General features: G+C 43.3%; 1 protein-coding gene across 7 annotated transcripts in view; it reads left to right on the top strand.

The window, feature by feature from the left end:
- The window catches only part of TEAD2 (TEA domain transcription factor 2), a 145,416-nt gene that overhangs the window by 83,906 nt on the left and 40,248 nt on the right, over positions 1-21,262 (top strand). Inside the window, exon 1 of one of the 7 annotated variants that reach the window (XM_056542033.1) lies at positions 17,630-17,721. The exons of the other annotated variants lie outside the window; for them this stretch is intronic. The gene's annotated coding sequence lies outside the window, so the exon portion shown is untranslated. Of the gene's footprint in view, positions 1-17,629; positions 17,722-21,262 lie in introns of those variants that run through there. 7 annotated transcript variants of the gene reach the window in all.

A 21,262-nucleotide genomic window follows, 5' to 3' on the forward strand; every position in this document is an offset into this window, starting at 1 on the left:
CCTGGCTGGAGACTGGTTGAGTGTTTATATACCGGCTTGTTATGCAAACTCTAATTTTCACTAATAAAAATGTAGGTTTTAGGTCTTCGTATTGGTTACTTGCATGGATTTTTACCCAGCTTTCCCAAACTTCTGAACAGCAATGATGCACACAATGTGTTGATGCATTCCTGGCTTCCATACCATGTGACTGGGTAAATCTGACATGGCTGAAAAGAACTCTAGCAACCTAGGTAAAGAAGAGCACTATAGTGTAAGGCTAGGGTTCAAATTATTTTTTTTCCCAGAAAAGCTTCACTGGGTTTTCCTCCAGTTTTTTTTTTTTTTTTTTTTTTTTTGCCATTTGTTGTGGTGTTTTTTGCTTTTATGTGGATTTTTTTTTTCAATTTTAGCAATTTTTCCTGTTCCTGAGTTCAACCCCTTTTACTTTAACTCTCAAAAAAAACAAAAAAAATTAAAACACCAAAAATAAATAAATACATTTCTAATGTAAAACCCACATTTTCGTTTTTAGTGGCAGTTTATCTTTCCCATAGACTTCTGTGGGAGAGAAATACCAAGGTTTTGGTGAAAAAAACTAAAAATAAATGCCATGGTCTCAACATGCTGTGATTTAGAAAATAGCACACTGAGCGCAAAAAACTATGAAAACGCCAAAGAGAAAAATGCTAAGTGGGTATGGCATTTTATAAATCCCTATTGACTTTCAGCTAACATCTGGCTGCTGAGGTGTTTTTTTTTTTTTGGGGGGGGCATAAATAAAAAAAATAAAATAAAAAAAATAAAATAAAGTGGAAACTTAGACTTAGTGTCGTATTAACTCAGTTCTTTATATTTATGTACCCTTGACGGTTCTTTTTCACAAATGCCGTTTTGTTGATAAAACAAGTAGTAGAATAAAAAAATAGAATTATTATCAATCCTAGATACTTGTCCTCTCTTTACAATCGACTTTTGACATTGTCCTTAAAAGCTGCATCAGAATGGCCCATGTCAAAGTTCTGTAAGGGTATGTTCACACGTGTGGATTTTCTCAGCGTATTTTGTTGCGGATACGCCGCTGAAGGACCTCTATATGCTTCCTTTACATGTGCCTGCTCGGAGCAGCAATACGCCGCTCCGAGCAGACAAACTGCGATGTGCGAGTCGCTGCGCGCATGCGCAGTACACTTGCACGTCGCGGCAGCTCTCGGCCTAGCAATTGCGGCCGCAATGTGTGCGAGTACACAGCGCATGCGCGTCGACTCGCACATCACAGTGTGTCTGCTTGGAGCGGCGTATTGCCGCTCCGTGCAGGCACATTTGAAGGCAGCATATAGGAGGTCCTTCAGCGGCGGATCCGCAGCAAAATACTCTGCAAAAATCTGCATGTGTGAACATACCCTTAGAGTGGATTCACACTAGCATTATATGGTGGCTTTATATCAGTGGTCTCAAACTGTGGCCCTCCAGATGTTGCAAAACTTCAACTCCCAGCATGCCCGGACAGCCAGCGGCTGTCCGGGCATGCGGGGAATTGACGTTTTGCAACATCTGGAGGGCCACAGTTTGAGACTACTGCATTATACGGTCTGATGAGCCAAATTGACAGCTGTCAGTCATCATTGCAGCCATAAAATGAATATAAAAATGCAGCTGTGTTAGGCTTGTGTAAACCCTAACGAAAAGTCTGACTCTGGCAGGACACTTGTGGTAAAGCTTGATTTCTATGCGATCTGCAGCTTACAGGATGTTGTTTACAGCACCCTGGGGTCTGTCAGCAGGCTCCTTACTATAGACTGTCATGGGTCTGCAGGAAGATGGCCTGGAATGTGAACTTTCCCACAATGTGTACACTGCGGACAGAGAACCTTTCTGATGGGAACACCAGAATAAGGATCCTCTAATTTAGTCAAACCTTTTTCTGCAGAAATGAATTGCCCGTTCACTACAATGGAATTCTCCTGCAGAGGAAATTCTGCTGTGTAAACGGGACAGCGGAATCCCATTGTAGTGCATTGGCTATAAATTTGGTGTGTGAACATAGCCTTACTTTAAAGGGTGGCAACACATTATAATACATATGGGGGTGTAAAGGCGTGTAACGTGATAAATGTTGGGGTGGAAAAGAACGATAAGCCACCACCAGAGGCATCTTATTCTTCACCCCATTGAGAATACATAGAAAGCAGTTGGCAATTAACCCTTGCTTATAAGGTGCGGGGATGTGCACAGACACTTTGGGGGGCAGTGGCTCAAGCCCCTTTTCTAGTCAACCTGGGCACGTCCCTGCTATGGTGTATAGGTGTCTTTAAAAGGCAGCCTATTGTGGAGCCAAGAAGACTACCATTGCCTTCTTATACCTTGATTTGCTGTGAATTTGATAACTTTTCTTGTGTGAGTGAATGCGGACCTTAATCTCAGAAGTCCTGACTTCCAGATCATGTGCACTGAGCACATCTCCTCACATCCTCTCATTGTTCTCCCACCATGACTGAATTACTTAGGAAGTGACACTACATGTTTCCAGGCAACCCTTCATCCTTTCTATAACGTCAATGTGTTCCTTACCACAGGCTCATGTTCTCTCTTCTATAACAACCTTACGGAGGACTTTTTTCAGACTTTGGACAACATTTCTCTGAAACATCATAGATCACTGATGCCTTGTAACATAGAATCTGGGAACTGTAGTGGGGCAGCTCATGGCGCCTAACTTCAATTACCTGCATGCAGCCAGGGACATTCTCCCTAACATCTATAGATGTAATACACTTGTATTTTTGCAGGCCTTTATTTTTGTCCAAAGGGCCTTCTTGGCTGCGTGGGTCCTCAGGCAGTATGCTGATTCCTGAAAGGCCGGTCTGCCCAGCGTGTATCACTTCCTTGTAGGCGTCATTTTCATGTGGTGTATGCCATGGAAGGTTCAAGAATTTTGTACTGTAGATTGCTTTGAGCCTTTCCCTTGTGAACTGTCTTTAACCTTTAGTACTCATCTCTTACGTAGCTACAGTCTACTGGATGTCGTTTTAAATTGGTCAACAAAATCTATAATCTTTGCCATTTTGGAATCTGGATCTATCACTTTTAAAGGGGTACTCTTCCCCCCCCCCCCCCAAGACATCTTATCCCCAATCCCCCGCGATCTTCATGCTGCACCCGGCATTCGTTTAAAGCGTTCGGGTTCAGCGCCAGAGGCTCGTGACATCATGGCTGCAACCACTTGTGATGACAAGGCCACACCCCCTCAATGCAAGTCTATGGGAGAGGGTGTGACGGCTGTCATGCCTCCTTCCATAGACTTGCATTGAGGGGGCATGGCCATGACGTCACGAGCGGAGCATGACTGTGACATCATGATCCTCCGCTCCGCATCGACAGTTATCCGGCACGGAGCGATGTTCACTCCATGCACTGGATGTCTGGGGTGCCACTGCTGAGATCACAGGGGTCCCGCCGATCAGACATCTTATCCCCAATCCTCTAGTTTCATGTACATATATGTGATTTATCCTCTAATTTCTTAAAAGTAGCTGCTGCCGGCCAATGACTGATCCACACATTGGGTTTATGGTTCTCAGCATTGGCACATATATACATCCTTTTTCCACTAAGACTCTAAATTGGTGTTGCTCCACCTGGAAATAATAATGTATTATTAATAAATAGTACAAGGAAGGCATTGTCCAGCACAGCAGCTCTTCAGGAAGATGCAAATTTATTGGGATAAAACAGCAGTTCATATAGGACAGAGAGAAAATTGACGTGTTTCGATTATCTAAGCAATCTTACGATTGAGGTTGCTTGGACAATTAAAACGTGTCACTTTTCTCTCTGTTCTATGTGAACTGCTGTTTTACTCCAATAAATTTGCACAAGTCTGGGTCACTGCATGGCATACAGGGGTGAGCTGAACCACTTCTCTTTCTGTACTATTCATAAATAGTGGAATGCTCCGTCAAAAAAAAAAAAAAATAATAATAGATGCCAAACAATAGCAATCGTACTTTAAAGACTCAAATAGCCACTGTCAGATACAAAAACTTTTCATATGTTGTAAAGCATGTATAACCATTAGGTTTTGCAATTGCTTTCATTAGAACATTTTCAGTATTTTATACTGAAAAAGCCAGTCAAACAACTGCCCCCCCTGCCTCCTTGGACACATACTAGTCCTGCTGTGTCCATGCGTCATGGACCCACTTCCTTGATTGACAGCCGTGAGTGCAGGGCTCACAGCTGGAGGAAAAATCCTCTCACTGTCAGCTTGTGTCCCGCTACTGTCAGTGAGGACAAGCTGGAAGTTGTAGTTTTGCTAATGCTAGGGGAGATGTGAGCAGACAGCATACTGAGGGAGGGGGCGGAGACCTGCACAGTGAGGCCACGCCCCCTCCCTTTGGGAGGAATTCAGACTTGTAAGCTAAATTAAAAGTGTAATAAAAAAATAAATAAAGGTGCTAGACACATAAAAATTAGATAAACATGGTCCGGATTAGGTACTGAGTGATATATTTAAAAAAAAAAAAATTGGATCTGACGGGTACGCTTTAATGAATCAGACAAATTCCAGTAACAGCCGTACAAGCTTCCAAGTCTATGTTTGTTGTCTCGCATGCGAATCTACTTGTCTCGTAGATCAGGAAACACGATTGTTTTCTAAACCCTTCTTCCAGTGATTCCAGCCATGTTTCTGCCTCTCTTGTGAGAGGAGCGGAGATTTCTATCAGTAACCACTTCCTGTAGTGAGAAAGCAGAGGGAAGGTCTGGCTCTGAGCTTCTAGATCTTTCCACAGCCCCACTACCCTTCCTGGTCTGTGATTTGTTCTCCGCAGCCTCTTTGTGTACAAGTCACTGTGCAGCCAGAAAAGCTGCTTGTCTGACTAGTCAAACATTGTAGTTTACACCTCTGGGCCCACACAATTGTATGGCGTTGTGTTTGTTGTTTCTGTGCTGCAACGTATGATGCTGCAGTATCATATATGCATTGTCTTGTTTTATGACTTTCTTTACGTTTTATATATCTCTTCAAACGCCAAGTGAAAATGATCTTTGTGCTCAATTTAAAGCAGGTCATACTTTGCCCCCTACCCTTTACCTCTATTCGATGTAATAGATGTTTGCTTTTCGCATTACATAGCTGAGATTTACCTAAAACATTCTCTTTCCAGTTCTTATTTATATATTTATATATTTATTTATTTTTTAAATAATTAAAATCTGATAAAATAGTCTTTTATCTATCTATATATTAAGATTCCATGAATGTTGTTGAACTGTTAAAATGAAAATGGTAACCTTATTATAATCCTTATTAAAGGAACCTTATTAAAATATTATACTATATCTATAGATAATACAAGACAAAAAGGGGAAAAAATATATAAAGGGCCTAACAAAAAGATGTCATGAAATCACAACCATAACAAAGTACAGAAAAGAATAAAAAGATCCTTAGATGGTAACATTTAAGATAGTATTAGGTCTTTTGTTTTCAAGATTGATAGATTTTTTTTTTTTATTTATTTTATTTATTATTTAGTGTTACAATGTTTTTGGATACTTTTATATATATATATATATATATATATATATATATATATATATATATATAATATGTGTTTCAATATAGCCAGATGTAGTAATCTTCAAGGATTCTCAGATGAAGGGTCTTCCAAACAGTGTGCCTCCAGCTGTTGCAAAACTACAACTCCCAGCATGCCCGGACAGCCGATGGCTGTCCGGGCATGCTGGGAGTTGTAGTTTTGCAACAGCTGGAGGCACACGGTTTGGACAACACTGGTCTAGAGAGCATTATTATTTTTCATTTTATTTTATCATCTTTTTGTAGATCAATGAATTTTCAGATTTGCGTCTTATTTTCTTTTTCCTTTTTTAACCCACGTTTTTTCCGGATCGGAGCCTCTTCATACAGTAGGTTTTGTTCTAGTTCTACTAGAATGGCATTTCTTAAAAATAGCAAGTTTGTATCTTTAGTCTCCTGCTTATAAATGGATTATTTATGGATTTTACACTCTTATTGAACTGGATGTGTTTGGGGAATTAATATGGAAGTTCGGTGGGGGCTTTGATATTACCATAAATGTCACATAGTATCTGGTGAAGTTCTCAAGGCGACTGGTGGGAACAACATTGAGATCATGTGAACTTTGTATATATTTGGCATGGAATCTTTATTGTTTGGAAATGTATGACTGTTCTCTGAACAAAGCAGAGTGGAGGCCATTTGGCAGGAAAGAGGCAAAAAGAGGTGTTTTTTTTTTTTCAAAAGTAGAGACTAAAATAAATGTAAATATGTGAATGTATGTAGAATCCAAAATAATTCAGCATTGGGGGAGATTTATCAATACCTGTGCAGCAGAAAATTTGCCCAGTTGCCCATAGCAACCAATCAGATCGCTTGTTTCATTTCTAACAAGGCCTCTAAAAAATAAAAAAATAAAAAAACAATCTGGTTGCTATGGGCAACTGGGCAACTTTCTCTCTGGACAGGATTTGTTAATTCTCCCCCATTGTCACCTAGAAGCCATACCTCCATACTACAGTACACCCTTTTAGTACCACATGGCGGCACACCTACTACTCAAAGGGGTTATCCAGGAAAAAACTTTTTTTATATATATATCAACTGGCTCCAGAAAGTTAAACAGATATGTAAATGACTTCTATAAAAAAAAAATCTTAATCCTTTCAGTACTTATGAGCTGATGAAGTTGAGTTGTTCTTTTCTAAGTGCTCTCTGATGACACGTGTCTCGGGAACCATCCAGTTTGGAGGCAAATCCCCATAGCAAACCTCTTCTACTCTGTGCAGTTCCCGAGACAAGCAGAGATGTCAGCAGAGAGCACTGTTGCCAGACTCAAAACAACAACTCCACTTCAGCAGCTGATAATTATTGAAAGGATTAAGCTTTTTTAATAGAAGTAATTTACAAATCTGTTTAACTTTCTGGAGCCAGTTGAGATATATATATAATATATTTTATATATATAATATATATACGTTTTTTTTCCTGGAATACCCCTTTAAAGGGGTTAGTCCACTATCACCAAACCAATGGGACTGGCGGATATACTAAGCACAGCTCTTGGCTTTCACTGTCCGTTCTATAGACAATGAATTGATGCAAGTATTAAGGGACCACCATTCTCTTGATCGCAGGGGGTCACAACAGTCAGGCCCCAATGTTGTTTGTGGGCTAATGGTTTTGAAGCCCTAAAAAATTAAACTGTAAGACGTTTTTTCGGCTGCCCATTTTTGGGACAATTTACAATATTGGGAATGCTGAGAATCACTTCCATATGATATATACGTGCTGACTGTAGCAAAACGACTTTTTAAATATGTGATAACCAGATAAATGTTCCCAAAAATGTAAAAATATATTCATCTCCTCTCTGGGAATTCTTCATGTTTGTGCCAAACATAAGTCAGCTCTAGTAGCATGTGCAGCTCATTGACTGGGCACATTCCAATCCAGGTGCATCAGAAGTGATCTAACAGGGTAGAACTGGGTGTCTGCCATGCTTTACCTGCTGTGGTGTGAACCCGATCCCAGAATTAACATGTCTACAGCCACATGACGCCTTAACAGATAGAAACTGAACTTGTGAGATATAGAAATGTTGCCCGTGACCCAAATCCAGCAGGGGCCTGAATGTCCTCTCTCTACTCATTTTGGACTTTTTCTAATTTGATTCCAAAGTTATTGACTGTATTTTATATTACCCATCACACAATATCCATTATTGGCATTATACAGGCATGTTGATGGCTAAAGCTTAATGGGGGATTGATTCCCCTTTTACAGATTTCAGTGTCCTCCTTCTTGCCCTTGATGTACACTGTAATCTCTGCCCTGTATCTCCAGATCCTGTGCGGAGCAGCTGCCCTGGACAAGTCCACCTGTTCTGCAGCTAAGATTGGAGAGCAGGAGGTCTGGCGTGTCAGTGCTGTTTGACAGTCTGCCCATGGTGTGGGTGGAAGTGGGGGGGCATTGAAAACTGTGGGGAGACAGAGGTGTGGCAAAAAACAAGCCATTCTGTTCTTCTTCTTCTACTTTTTTTTTCTACTTAAATGTTTTTATTTTTTATTTTCTCTCTGTTGCGGTACGTTCATTCCATCTTCATTCCTTTTATTTAATCATGAGGAGGAGGAATTTATCATTGGTCGTTGCGTATAGTTTTTCTTTTAGTCTTTTCCTAGAGCTCTGCTTGGGCTGGTTTAGATTTGTGATTTTTTTTTTTTTTTTTTTTTTTTAATGTGTTTGCACTGTTTCTGTGTGTGTGTGTGTGTGTGTGTGTGTGTGTGTTTTTTTTTTTTCTTTGCATCATAAACTTTGCATGCACATCCAGTGGAAAGTACAGTGCTAGCAAATGTTTGAAAAATTCGATAAAATTGTAAATAATAGATGCGACATATGAAACTTTTGAAAACTTTCCCCTGTGGGAACGAGGCCTCTGTCTGCTGGAACAGAAACAAGAAAGCTCGATTCCTCTGTGGGCTGGCCCTGTATTCTTCTAAATACTTCTTCACACCATAGGATTCCTGCCTACAGTCAGTTTAGACAACACGGGGAAAGTTTTTTATGTTCAGATGTGTGAAAACAAGCCCTGGACTTTTTTTTTTATTCCTAGAGGTTTGGCTGAGGTTCAGCGTTTTATTTTGGTAAATACGTGTACGGTAACCTGCAGAATGGCGGTGTCAGAATGATCTCAGTGCAAGTTACCTGTCCCCTGCAGAATTCCAGCTATTTATTCTGCATACCTCCCTTTGAATGCTTTCTCTTTCAGTTAGTAGGGAAAATGGTTGGCGTATTTCCCACAGTCATGATTATGGCAGCCGGTTGTAGTGTCAACAATAAAGCTTTAGTGCATTGTTTCAAAGCTGATGCAAAACTACAACTCCCAGCATGGCCTGACAGCTACAAGCAGTTCCAGCAGTTGAATAGTAGTAACAGCGTAATATACTGTAATAACCAAAAGCAATGCAGGGTATGCTTAGAAAGATCCGCTATTGCTACTGAGGATAGTGGTTAACACATTGCTGCCAATCTCAACAATTCCAATATAGATATTTCACAACCAATGCAATTTTGATATGTTCTCACTTCTAATATAGCCCTGCTTAGGCTGAGAAAAAATAATGCTGTGATTTAACACTGGATCATAGGGAATCATGGGCTTAGGCCTAAATATCCATGATGATGTTCATAGAAACCAATAAAATAGATTTATTCTGAAAACAATTTGGAATATACTGTAAAGCTAAAGCAGGGGTTTCCAAACAACGGCTGTCTGGGCATGCTTGGAACAGCTGGAGACACTGTTTGGAAAACACTAAGCTTAAATGGACACTGTCAGATACAATAACATTTGATATGTTATAAAGCATGCAAAAACAATGTTTTGCAATTGCTTTCATTAGAAAATTTTCAGTATTTCATACTGAAAAAGCCAATAAAAAATTGGCTACTAGGGGTCCCCCTGCCTCCTGGGACACATTCGAGTCCTGCAGTGTCCAGTGTCATGGACACCATAAGTGATTGACAGGGCTGCAGGCAGGTCCAGAGCCGTCTGTAAGTCAGAGCAGAGTGAGGGAGGGGGAGGAGTCATCAGTGAGGAGAAGAGAGAGACACGCCCCATGCCTCTGTATGGACAGAAACCTCACTGAGCAAATGATATCAAGTAAATAAAGGTAATTCTGAGATAAATATAGTTCAGACACATAAAAATGATGTGCATGATCAAGATGAGGTACTGAGCAACATAGAACGTTTTTTATTTTGTTTTGGTGGGGGGAACTGACAGGTATGATTTAAAGGGGATCTCCAGTATTTTACTTAGTATTTTACTTTTCTCTTTCCTATCTACAGGAGAGGGGATAAGTGTGTGATCTTGAGGGGTCAGACTGCTGGGACCCCCACAATCTTCTGCCCAGTGACCCCGTCTCTACTTGCGCATGGAGCAACAACCACTCTGTGCATGAACGCTGTATCTCCATCTTTTCCATAGATATGAATGGAGGGAGCATGTCAACCAGCGCTCCGTGTACAAAGTGGTTGTTGCTCCATGCATGAGAAGAGCTGGGGCAAGAGATTGAGGGGGATCCCAGCGGTCAAACCCCCTGCGATCAGACACTTATCCTCTATCCTGTAGATAGGGGATAAGACGTTTAATACCAGAGTTCCCCATTAAGGCTAATCTGTTACTATGTGCAATACCTTCTTTTTTAAAGGTGTTATCCTATGGCCATCGACATCATCCAACTCCCAGCACACTCGCTGATCACTGTTCATGGAAGCCCCGCCACCTCTTGAATGTTTACTTCTGCTTGTCCTTGCGATCGCTATACTATTAGTACTGAGGTGCCGCAGTATTGTCATTGTCACATTCAAGTGTGGCTGAACTACTCCTTTCAGGGTAGGGTCACACGTGCCGTATTTTGCTGCGTATATGCCGCTAAGTATTTTCCTACCCATTGAAGTCAATGGGTATCAAAATCAGCTGCAGAATATATGCAGCAAAATTTGGTGACCCTACGCTTACACTATTTTTAATTTATTCTTTTTTTTAACCACCATTCTGTCTTGATATTACTATTCTGTATAAAACTATTGTTACGCCGAGCGCTCCGGGTCCCCGCTCCTCCCCGGAGCGCTCGCTACACTCCTCTCACTGCAGCGCTCCGGTCGGTTCCACGGACCCGGGGCGCTGCAATACCGCCTCTGGCCGGGATGCGATTCGCGATGCGGGTAGCGCCCGCTCGCGATGCGCACCCCGGCTCCCGTACCTGACTCGCTCTCCGTCAGTTCTGTCCCGGCGCGCGCGGCCCCGCTCCCTAGGGCGCGCGCGCGCCGGGTCTTTGCGATTTAAAGGGCCACTGCGCCGCTGATTGGCGCAGTGGTTCCAATTAGTGTTTACACCTGTGCACTTCCCTATATCACCTCACTTCCCCTTCACTCCCTCGCCGGATCTTGTTGCCTTAGTGCCAGTGAAAGCGTTTCCTTGTGTGTTCCTAGCCTGTGTTCCAGACCTCCTGCCGTTGCCCCTGACTACGATCCTTGCTGCCTGCCCCGACCTTCTGCTACGTCCGACCTTGCTTCTGTCTACTCCCTTGTACCGCGCCTATCTTCAGCAGCCAGAGAGGTTGAGCCGTTGCTAGGGGATACGACCTGGTCACTACCGCCGCAGCAAGACCATCCCGCTTTGCGGCGGGCTCTGGTGAAAACCAGTAGTGACTTAGAACCGATCCTCTAGCACGGTCCACGCCAATCCCTCTCTGGCACAGAGGATCCACTACCTGCCAGCCGGCATCGTGACAGTAGATCCGGCCATGGATCCCGCTGAAGTTCCTCTGCCAGTTGTCGCTGACCTCACCACGGTGGTCGCCCAGCAGTCACAACAGATTGCGCAACAAGGCCAACAGCTGTCTCAACTGACTGTTATGCTACAACAGTTACTACCACAGCTCCAGCAACCATCTCCTCCGCCAGCTCCTGTACCTCCTCCGCAGCGAGTGGCCGCTTCTGGACTACGACTATCCTTGCCGGATAAATTTGATGGGGACTCTAAGCTTTGCCGTGGCTTCCTTTCCCAATGTTCATTACACTTGGAGATGATGTCGGACCAGTTCCCCACTGAAAGGTCTAAGGTGGCTTTCGTAGTCAGCCTGCTGTCTGGAAAAGCCCTGGCTTGGGCCACACCGCTCTGGGACCGCAATGACCCCGTCACTGCCTCTGTACACTCCTTCTTCTCGGAAATTCGAAGTGTCTTTGAGGAACCTGCCCGAGCCTCTTCTGCTGAGACTGCCCTGTTGAACCTGGTCCAGGGTAATTCTTCCGTTGGCGAGTATGCCGTACAATTCCGTACTCTTGCTTCTGAATTATCCTGGAACAATGAGGCCCTCTGCGCGACCTTTAAAAAAGGCCTATCCAGCAACATTAAAGATGTTCTGGCCGCACGAGAAATGCCTGCTAATCTTCATGAACTTATTCACCTAGCCACTCGCATTGACATGCGTTTTTCCGAAAGGCGTCAGGAGCTCCGCCAAGATATGGACTCTGTTCGCACGAGGCGTTTCTTCTCCTCGGCTCCTCTCTCCTCTGGTTCCCTGCAATCTGTTCCTGTGCCTCCCGCCGTGGAGGCTATGCAGGTCGACCGGTCTCGCCTGACATCTCAAGAGAGGACACGACGCCGCATGGAGAACCTCTGCCTGTACTGTGCTAGTACCGAACACTTCCTGAGGGATTGTCCTATCCGCCCTCCCCGCCTGGAAAGACGTACCCTGACTCCGCACAAAGGTGAGACAATCCTTGATGTCCACTCTGCTTCTCCACGTCTTACTGTGCCTGTGCGGATGTCTGCCTCTGCCTTCTCCTTCTCTTCTGTGGCCTTCTTGGACTCTGGATCTGCAGGAAATTTTATTTTGGCCTCTCTCGTTAACAGGTTCAACATCCCAGTGACCAGTCTCACCAGACCCCTTTACATCAATTGTATAAACAATGAAAGATTGGACTGTTCCATACGTTTCCGCACGGAGCCCCTTCTAATGAGCATCGGATCTCATCACGAGAGGATTGAACTTTTGGTCCTCCCCAATTGCACCTCGGAAATTCTCCTTGGACTTCCCTGGCTTCAACTTCATTCCCCAACCCTGGATTGGTCCACTGGGGAGATCAAGAGTTGGGGGCCCTCTTGTTCCAAGGACTGTCTAAAACCGGTTCCCAGTAACCCTTGCCGTAACTCTGTGCTTCCTCCAGTAACCGGTCTCCCTAAGGCCTATATGGACTTCGCGGATGTTTTCTGCAAAAAACAAGCGGAGACTCTACCTCCTCACAGGCCTTATGATTGTCCTATCGACCTCCTCCCGGGCACTACTCCACCCCGGGGCAGAATTTATCCTCTCTCTGCCCCAGAGACTCTTGCCATGTCTGAATACGTCCAGGAGAATCTAAAAAAGGGCTTTATCCGTAAATCCTCCTCTCCTGCCGGAGCCGGATTTTTCTTTGTGTCCAAAAAAGATGGCTCTCTACGTCCTTGCATTGACTACCGCGGACTTAATAAAATCACGGTTAAGAACCGCTACCCCTTACCCCTCATCTCTGAACTCTTTGATCGCCTCCAAGGTGCCCACATCTTTACTAAATTGGACTTAAGAGGCGCCTATAACCTCATCCGCATCAGAGAGGGGGATGAGTGGAAAACAGCATTTAACACCAGAGATGGACACTTTGAGTATCTGGTCATGCCCTTTGGCCTGTGCAACGCCCCTGCTGTCTTCCAAGACTTTGTTAATGAAATTTTTCGTGATCTGTTATACTCCTGTGTTGTTGTATATCTTGATGATATCCTAATTTTTTCGGCCAATCTAGAAGAACACCGCCAGCATGTCCGTATGGTTCTTCAGAGACTTCGTGACAATCAACTCTATGCTAAAATTGAGAAATGTCTGTTTGAATGCCAATCTCTTCCTTTTCTAGGATACTTGGTCTCTGGCCAGGGACTACAAATGGATCCAGATAAACTCTCTGCCGTCTTAGATTGGCCACGCCCCTCCGGACTCCGTGCCATCCAACGTTTTTTGGGGTTCGCCAATTATTACAGGCAATTTATTCCACATTTTTCTACCATTGTGGCTCCTATTGTGGCTTTAACCAAAAAAAATGCCGATCCCAAGTCTTGGCCTCCTCAAGCGGAAGACGCCTTTAAACGACTCAAGTCTGCCTTCTCTTCGGCTCCCGTGCTCTCCAGACCTGACCCATCTAAACCCTTCCTATTGGAGGTTGATGCCTCCTCAGTGGGAGCTGGAGCTGTCCTTCTACAAAAAAACTCTTCCGGGCATGCTGTTACTTGTGGGTTTTTTTCTAGGACCTTCTCTCCGGCGGAGAGGAACTACTCCATCGGGGATCGAGAGCTTCTAGCCATTAAATTAGCACTTGAGGAATGGAGGCATCTGCTGGAGGGATCAAGATTTCCAGTTATTATTTACACCGATCACAAGAACCTCTCATACCTCGAGTCTGCCCAACGGCTGAATCCTCGTCAGGCCAGGTGGTCTCTGTTCTTTGCCCGATTTAATTTTGAAATTCACTTTCGGCCTGCTGATAAGAACATTAGGGCCGATGCTCTCTCTCGTTCCTCAGATGCTTCTGAAATTGAACTCTCTCCTCAACACATCATTCCTCCTGACTGCCTGATTTCCACTTCTCCAGCCTCCATCAGGCAAACTCCTCCAGGAAAGACCTTTGTTTCTCCACGCCAACGCCTCGGAATCCTCAAATGGGGTCACTCCTCCCATCTCGCAGGTCATGCGGGCATCAAGAAATCTGTGCAACTCATCTCCCGCTTCTATTGGTGGCCGACTCTAGAGACTGATGTGGTGGACTTTGTGCGAGCCTGCACTATCTGTGCCCGGGATAAGACTCCTCGCCAGAAGCCCGCTGGTTTTCTTCTTCCTCTGCCTGTTCCCGAACAACCTTGGTCTCTGATTGGTATGGATTTTATTACTGACTTACCCCCATCCCATGGCAACACTGTTATTTGGGTGGTCGTTGATCGATTCTCCAAAATGGCACATTTCATCCCTCTTCCTGGTCTTCCTTCAGCGCCTCAGTTGGCTAAACAATTTTTTGTACACATTTTTCGTCTTCACGGGTTGCCTACGCAGATCGTCTCGGATAGAGGCGTCCAATTTGTGTCTAAATTCTGGAGGGCTCTCTGTAAACAACTCAAGATTAAATTAAATTTTTCTTCTGCATACCATCCTCAATCCAATGGACAAGTAGAAAGAATTAACCAGATCTTGGGTGACTATTTACGACATTTTGTTTCCTCCCGCCAGGATGACTGGGCAGATCTTCTACCTTGGGCCGAATTCTCGTATAATTTCAGAATCTCTGAATCTTCCTCCAAATCCCCGTTTTTCGTGGTGTACGGCCGTCACCCTCTTCCCCCCCTCCCTACTCCCTTGCCCTCTGGTCTGCCCGCTGTGGATGAAATTTCTCGTGATCTTTCCATCATATGGAGAGAGACCCAAAATTCTCTCTTACAGGCTTCTTCACGCATGAAGAGATTCGCGGATAAGAAAAGAAGAGCTCCTCCCATTTTTTCCCCTGGAGACAAGGTATGGCTCTCCGCCAAATATGTCCGCTTCCGTGTCCCTAGCTATAAGTTGGGACCACGCTATCTTGGTCCTTTCAAGATTTTGCGCCAGATTAATCCTGTCTCTTACAAACTTCTTCTTCCTCCTTCTCTTCGTATTCCTAATGCCTTTCATGTTTCTCTTCTTAAACCACTTATCATTAACCGTTTCTCTCCCAAATCTGTTTCCCCCACTCCTGTCTCCGGCTCCTCGGACATCTTCTCCGTCAAAGAAATTTTAGCATCTAAAAAGGTCAGAGGGAAAACCTTCTTTTTAGTGGATTGGGAGGGTTGTGGTCCAGAAGAGAGGTCCTGGGAACCTGAGGACAATATCCTGGACAAAAGTCTGGTCCTCAGGTTCTCAGGCTCCAAGAAGAGGGGGAGACCCAAGGGGGGGGGTACTGTTACGCCGAGCGCTCCGGGTCCCCGCTCCTCCCCGGAGCGCTCGCTACACTCCTCTCACTGCAGCGCTCCGGTCGGTTCCACGGACCCGGGGCGCTGCAATACCGCCTCTGGCCGGGATGCGATTCGCGATGCGGGTAGCGCCCGCTCGCGATGCGCACCCCGGCTCCCGTACCTGACTCGCTCTCCGTCAGTTCTGTCCCGGCGCGCGCGGCCCCGCTCCCTAGGGCGCGCGCGCGCCGGGTCTTTGCGATTTAAAGGGCCACTGCGCCGCTGATTGGCGCAGTGGTTCCAATTAGTGTTTACACCTGTGCACTTCCCTATATCACCTCACTTCCCCTTCACTCCCTCGCCGGATCTTGTTGCCTTAGTGCCAGTGAAAGCGTTTCCTTGTGTGTTCCTAGCCTGTGTTCCAGACCTCCTGCCGTTGCCCCTGACTACGATCCTTGCTGCCTGCCCCGACCTTCTGCTACGTCCGACCTTGCTTCTGTCTACTCCCTTGTACCGCGCCTATCTTCAGCAGCCAGAGAGGTTGAGCCGTTGCTAGGGGATACGACCTGGTCACTACCGCCGCAGCAAGACCATCCCGCTTTGCGGCGGGCTCTGGTGAAAACCAGTAGTGACTTAGAACCGATCCTCTAGCACGGTCCACGCCAATCCCTCTCTGGCACAGAGGATCCACTACCTGCCAGCCGGCATCGTGACAACTATCCTTCTATGATGTAGTCTGCCTTTCAACAGTAACCAGTGAATTGTCATTTTCTAGTATGTCTATGGGTTTGCAATGAAGACCCTTGTTTGGCAATGTTCTTGCTTAACAACGTGAGGGATTTTTTAAATGTTTTATTTTCTTTTATTTTTTTTTTATTCTTGAAACCACCCCCCAGATCCTTTTGCAGAATGTGAATTTACTTAGCTAAGTTGTCACAAGCCTTTTCAGCCGTTCTCCAAACCTTTTTACATTGGCTTTTATAATTTTATAATATTTTTTGTACTACATTTTTACTGTCTGTAAATAGCCTTGTTGTAAACTCAAAAACTGGCACAACAACCAGGTCCAGAATTTATCCATTCATAAACAGCCCCTCCCCTTGTGAACAATGCCAGGTAAAAGGGCCAGCCCTTTTGTGTGAACACGGCCTATAAACGTTCTTGGAGTCCGTTCACATGGGGGTTATGGCTTATGAGAGCACTTCCCACGCAGGTGTTCTGCGGACAATTAATTATTATTATTATTATTATTAAATTTTTTTTTTTTTTACATTTTCAGCAGACCCCATTAAGGTGAATATAATCTGCTGTGAAAAATTGGCCGTGTGAACGTACCCTTAGGCCATATGCACACAATGGAATTTCCAAGCAGAAACCTCTGCTGCGGAAATCCTGATTCCGGCCTTGTTCCATGTCAGTTGTTTCAGCAGAATCAGCTCAGAAATGCATTGCCGTCTTTACAGACTGTACATTTCCAAGTGGTCCTAGCACTGGCATGTTCTGCTGGTTCTGCTATTTGCAGAATGTCGACCAATGTTTTCTAGGTAGACAGTCTGCAAATATTCTGCTGTGTGAACATGGCCTTACTGTGAAATTGTGATGGTGTTTCCTAGACCACAACCACTGGTGGCCTACATGGTATCTTTATGGCCGCAAATTACACTACTTAATAAAGAGAAGAAAAAAAATGTGTGTGTGTGTGTGTGTGTGTGTAGGTGTGTGTGTGTGTATATATATATATATATATATATATATATATATATATATATATATAAATAATAGTAATATTATAGTTTCCAAGGGTGCTATATTTGATCCGGTGCCCCTTCTGAGAACTTTGTCTCTCTCTTAAATCTTAATGTCAGAACTAAATAAAAATGCTTTCATTGGGGGCCAAGTGGTCTACAGTCAAATTTCAATAGGGTTTTTTTTCACTCAAGCTCTAATATATGAAATGAATTTACTCCCTGGTATCAGTAGCACTTTTAACAGCTCTTAAAACTGTATGTGTGCTCTGTTAGATGGGTTGCTGTGCCCCATCCCTGCCAGTGGCTCCAATGACATGGGCTCATTTCACACCTGCTGCAGTCTGGCAGCCTGTCAGACCCTCTCAATGTGGCTGAGGTCAATCTGTCCTTGTATTCTAAGAACTGCCCACCAACAGGAAGAAGACCGCTTGTTCTGTGGTATTGTGCGTGTAGGACACTGGTGTGATGAAACTTTTTTTCTTCTTTTTTTTTGGTTGCCTGAATTCTCTAGTATGCACACCAGCTTACCACCATAAAGTAACAATGACGCAAGAACAATAGATAAATAATGTCCAGTGATTCTAAACTTCACTTGAGGAGCTGGTAAAGGCAAAGTAAAGACATTAAAATAACTTAGTTTCCTTAGGGAGACAAACTGGCATAAGAAGTCTTATACACCATACAATGTTTCCTAGGGGAAAATATGCAAATGAGCCCTTCTCCAAAATGCTCGCTCTCTCATGTCACCTATTGGAGGTAACAACTCTGTAAGTCAATTCCCAGCTCCCTTAACATAACTAGGGATTATCTGCCAAACTCGAATCTCCAAAATCTGTTGACAGCTGTTTTGGGGGATCTTTACGCTGTTGCACACTGTTTATAATAGAGAAAGCTGTAGGGCCTATGAAGAAGGCCCCACAGCCGAAGTTAGTCCTCAAGTCTCTACTATTGAGACTTGACAGATCTTATAGCAATACTAGCAATCCCTCAGAAGAATAGGCAGAACAAATTTGGGGCCACATTAAATTGGTAAAAAACCACTGAGAAGGGCAACATTTTGATTTCTGCTTTTGAGACATATATATAACTCTACAAGATCTTATGTTTGATCACTTTTCACAATACTTGATGAGCCAGATCTGTGTAACAGTGGTTGAACTCATCCTCTTGGACAGACGAAATTCTTCATGTGCGCTTAGAATGTCTCACCTGTGTGCTCAAAATATTCTCCTTAGATTTATTTGCGCATTTAAATGTCAGCACTCAGCAATATGGTCTTAAAGGTACAGTAAATGCTGGAACAATTGCATTAATATACAGTGCATGGAAAATAGCCATCATAGCCTTGGCTGTTCAAGCCAGATGTTGACTAGTTGGATCTGTCCCCTGTGTGGTCTGTTTGCGCAGTGGGTCCTGCTGGTCAGTGGTTGGATCATCTCATTTGTGGCCTTTTTAAATTCAAACACCAGGAGGTCTGGTCTATCCAAACACTGGTTAACTGCATAAAGCATTGACTTTCGTTCACTTGGATAACAAAGGTACATACAATGTCAATGGGTTCTTAACACTTTTATTGGATTGAAATAGATCAGGTGTCTTTAACAACTATATGACCCTTTCACAATGCATTGTATCATGGACTGTTTGCCCTTTTGCCTCTTATGGGAAGCTCATCCTTTTATACGACTGGTCCTAAATTTAGATTTAGAAGATATTTTTGTTTTTAATCACATTTTTCTTGGATTTTTGGGGAAAGATTTCCCTGATGTGAGTTTAGGTTTAATAACCATTTTTATTAGCCTTAGGAAGACTGTGGCCCTATGACCCCATATCATAATAATGGCCTGTGTATTTTGGCAAGGACAACCCAACGTTTTTGTTTTCTATAGCTTATAATGCACCATCATGTTATCTTGGTGTAGAGCTCCTCAAACCTTTCCTTGCTTGCAAACTACCTTCATATAGGGTTTTTATCAAACATGGCCTTGAGCAATACTGGGTATTGAAAAGAAACCTTTCTATCAAAGATAGCAAGACATATGGGGCTGATGTACTTTATCATCCCTGTTGCCAAGTAGGGTACAATTCTATTTACAGTTTCCACCAGCTGTGTGTCTTCTGAACCACTTGTTGGAGAACATAGCCTTAGACTGGAGCTACATGGTGATTATTACTGCGAAGGGGTCACATGAACAGAGATAGTTGTGTTGCTCTGCGAGAGTCATGCTGCGTCATGGCAAAACAAAGAAAATAGCCCAGATTTATAAAACTGTGTGAGAGAAAAAGGGGAGACTTTTCCCCACAGCAACCAATCACAGCTCAGCTTTCACTTTATCAGAGCTCGTTAGCTGAGCTGTGATTGGTTGTTGTGGAAAAATCTCTCCACTTTTTCTCTCACATTTTGATAAATCTGGGCCAATGTGTCTACAACCTAAAAGTTAGCATAATCAGACAGTTGCAAGAAGACCACATAAGTTGCAGGATCAATTGGCTTTTAATTTAAAAAAAAATTGATTGTATTCCATTTGCGGATTAAAACCAAAGAGCGACTTTGTTCAACTTTAAAAAAACAAAAAAACATTGAGGACAATACACACACACAGTTGATCCCAATTCAAGATCTTACAGAACTATAGTGAGTGAGATCTACTTACAATACATTATTCAGGCCTTAACTAGTTAAGCTAAATAAACTATCTAACCAAAGTTGTCAGACAGCCCCAGCGTCTTATTAAATCCAGGTTAAAAATTAACATCACATGTTAGTGCCTGGCCAGATTAGTCTGCTGTAAATGAACTTGTAGGTAGCTCGATGTTGAAATTCTCATCTTGCTTATTGCTTCATCCGCGATCAGTTTGTATACATGTCCATTACCTGTAGTAACTAGTACTGACGTATGGCCATAATACTGCTGTATCAAAAACCTCTGAGATGGCTAAAGAAAATCTATAATTTAATAGACCTTCAATATTAAATCTGTATCGGAGAAGCATTGGAGTGTCAGAAGCCCTTAGTGCCCCCTCTACACGGCCTGTTGTTTGTTTTCCACTTCAATTTTTACTTCTCCTGATATTAGATGGGAGTCTAAATCTTCTCTTAAATGGGGATGAGTTGCTGTCAATAATGTTAAGTGGTTTGTACAAATTATCACACGAATAATTGATCCAAAAACCATTTTCAATTATTGTATTGTAAAAATGGAAGCATATGATCGCTGATCGTCTTGCTGTAGTAGTCAATGGCGGTATAACTAAGCACTGGCAAGTTTGACACTAATGGCAATAATGAGACCAAATTGGACCATAGCTTTTAAAGTTGTTGATGTCTTCTTTCTATTCTCCATAAAGTCCTGCCCCAAAACAACCAAACCACAGGCCCCACCTCAATATATGAATATAAAAACATTATCAGGTGTAAGCTTGGAGGGAGGAAAGAAGAGGTAGCACTGGGGACCACCTGGAACTACGAGGCTAGTAGATTTTAAGGAAATCTCTCTATGTCTATGGAGATTTAACAAATGGGGTGGTGTAAATAAGGTCTGTGTTTTTTATAGATGAGAATATTATATTTTAGACAAAAAAAAAATGTCACCCAGTAATATGTGATGCTTTGTCTACTTGTACCTTGCTCTAGAAATATTTTTGTGGCTGCCTCCTCGTTACTTTTCCTGACTTTGGTTGCTATGTTTCTAAAGGTGATAGAATGGTGCTGGGCACTAAATCATGTGTACTTCTATGGTGATGAATGTAGCCCAAATGTATCCAGGTGTCTTTGTTCTATAATCTTTAGTTCCCATTCATGTCTTTCCAGTGTAATATTGTGTTGGCTTCTTTTGCTTGACAATATATTGAGTTTTACCCCACGTGCCAAGTAGTAAAAAGAAGACCAGACAGGTCATCATTCTTATAATGTAAAATGTTAACATAATTTTTTAAGCTTTTCCTCAAACTAAACAAAAACTGTTTACATGGAATCAGAACATA

The sequence above is a fragment of the Hyla sarda genome, chromosome 10 (assembly GCF_029499605.1).
Source record: "Hyla sarda isolate aHylSar1 chromosome 10, aHylSar1.hap1, whole genome shotgun sequence".
Classification (NCBI taxonomy): Eukaryota; Metazoa; Chordata; class Amphibia; order Anura; family Hylidae; genus Hyla; species Hyla sarda.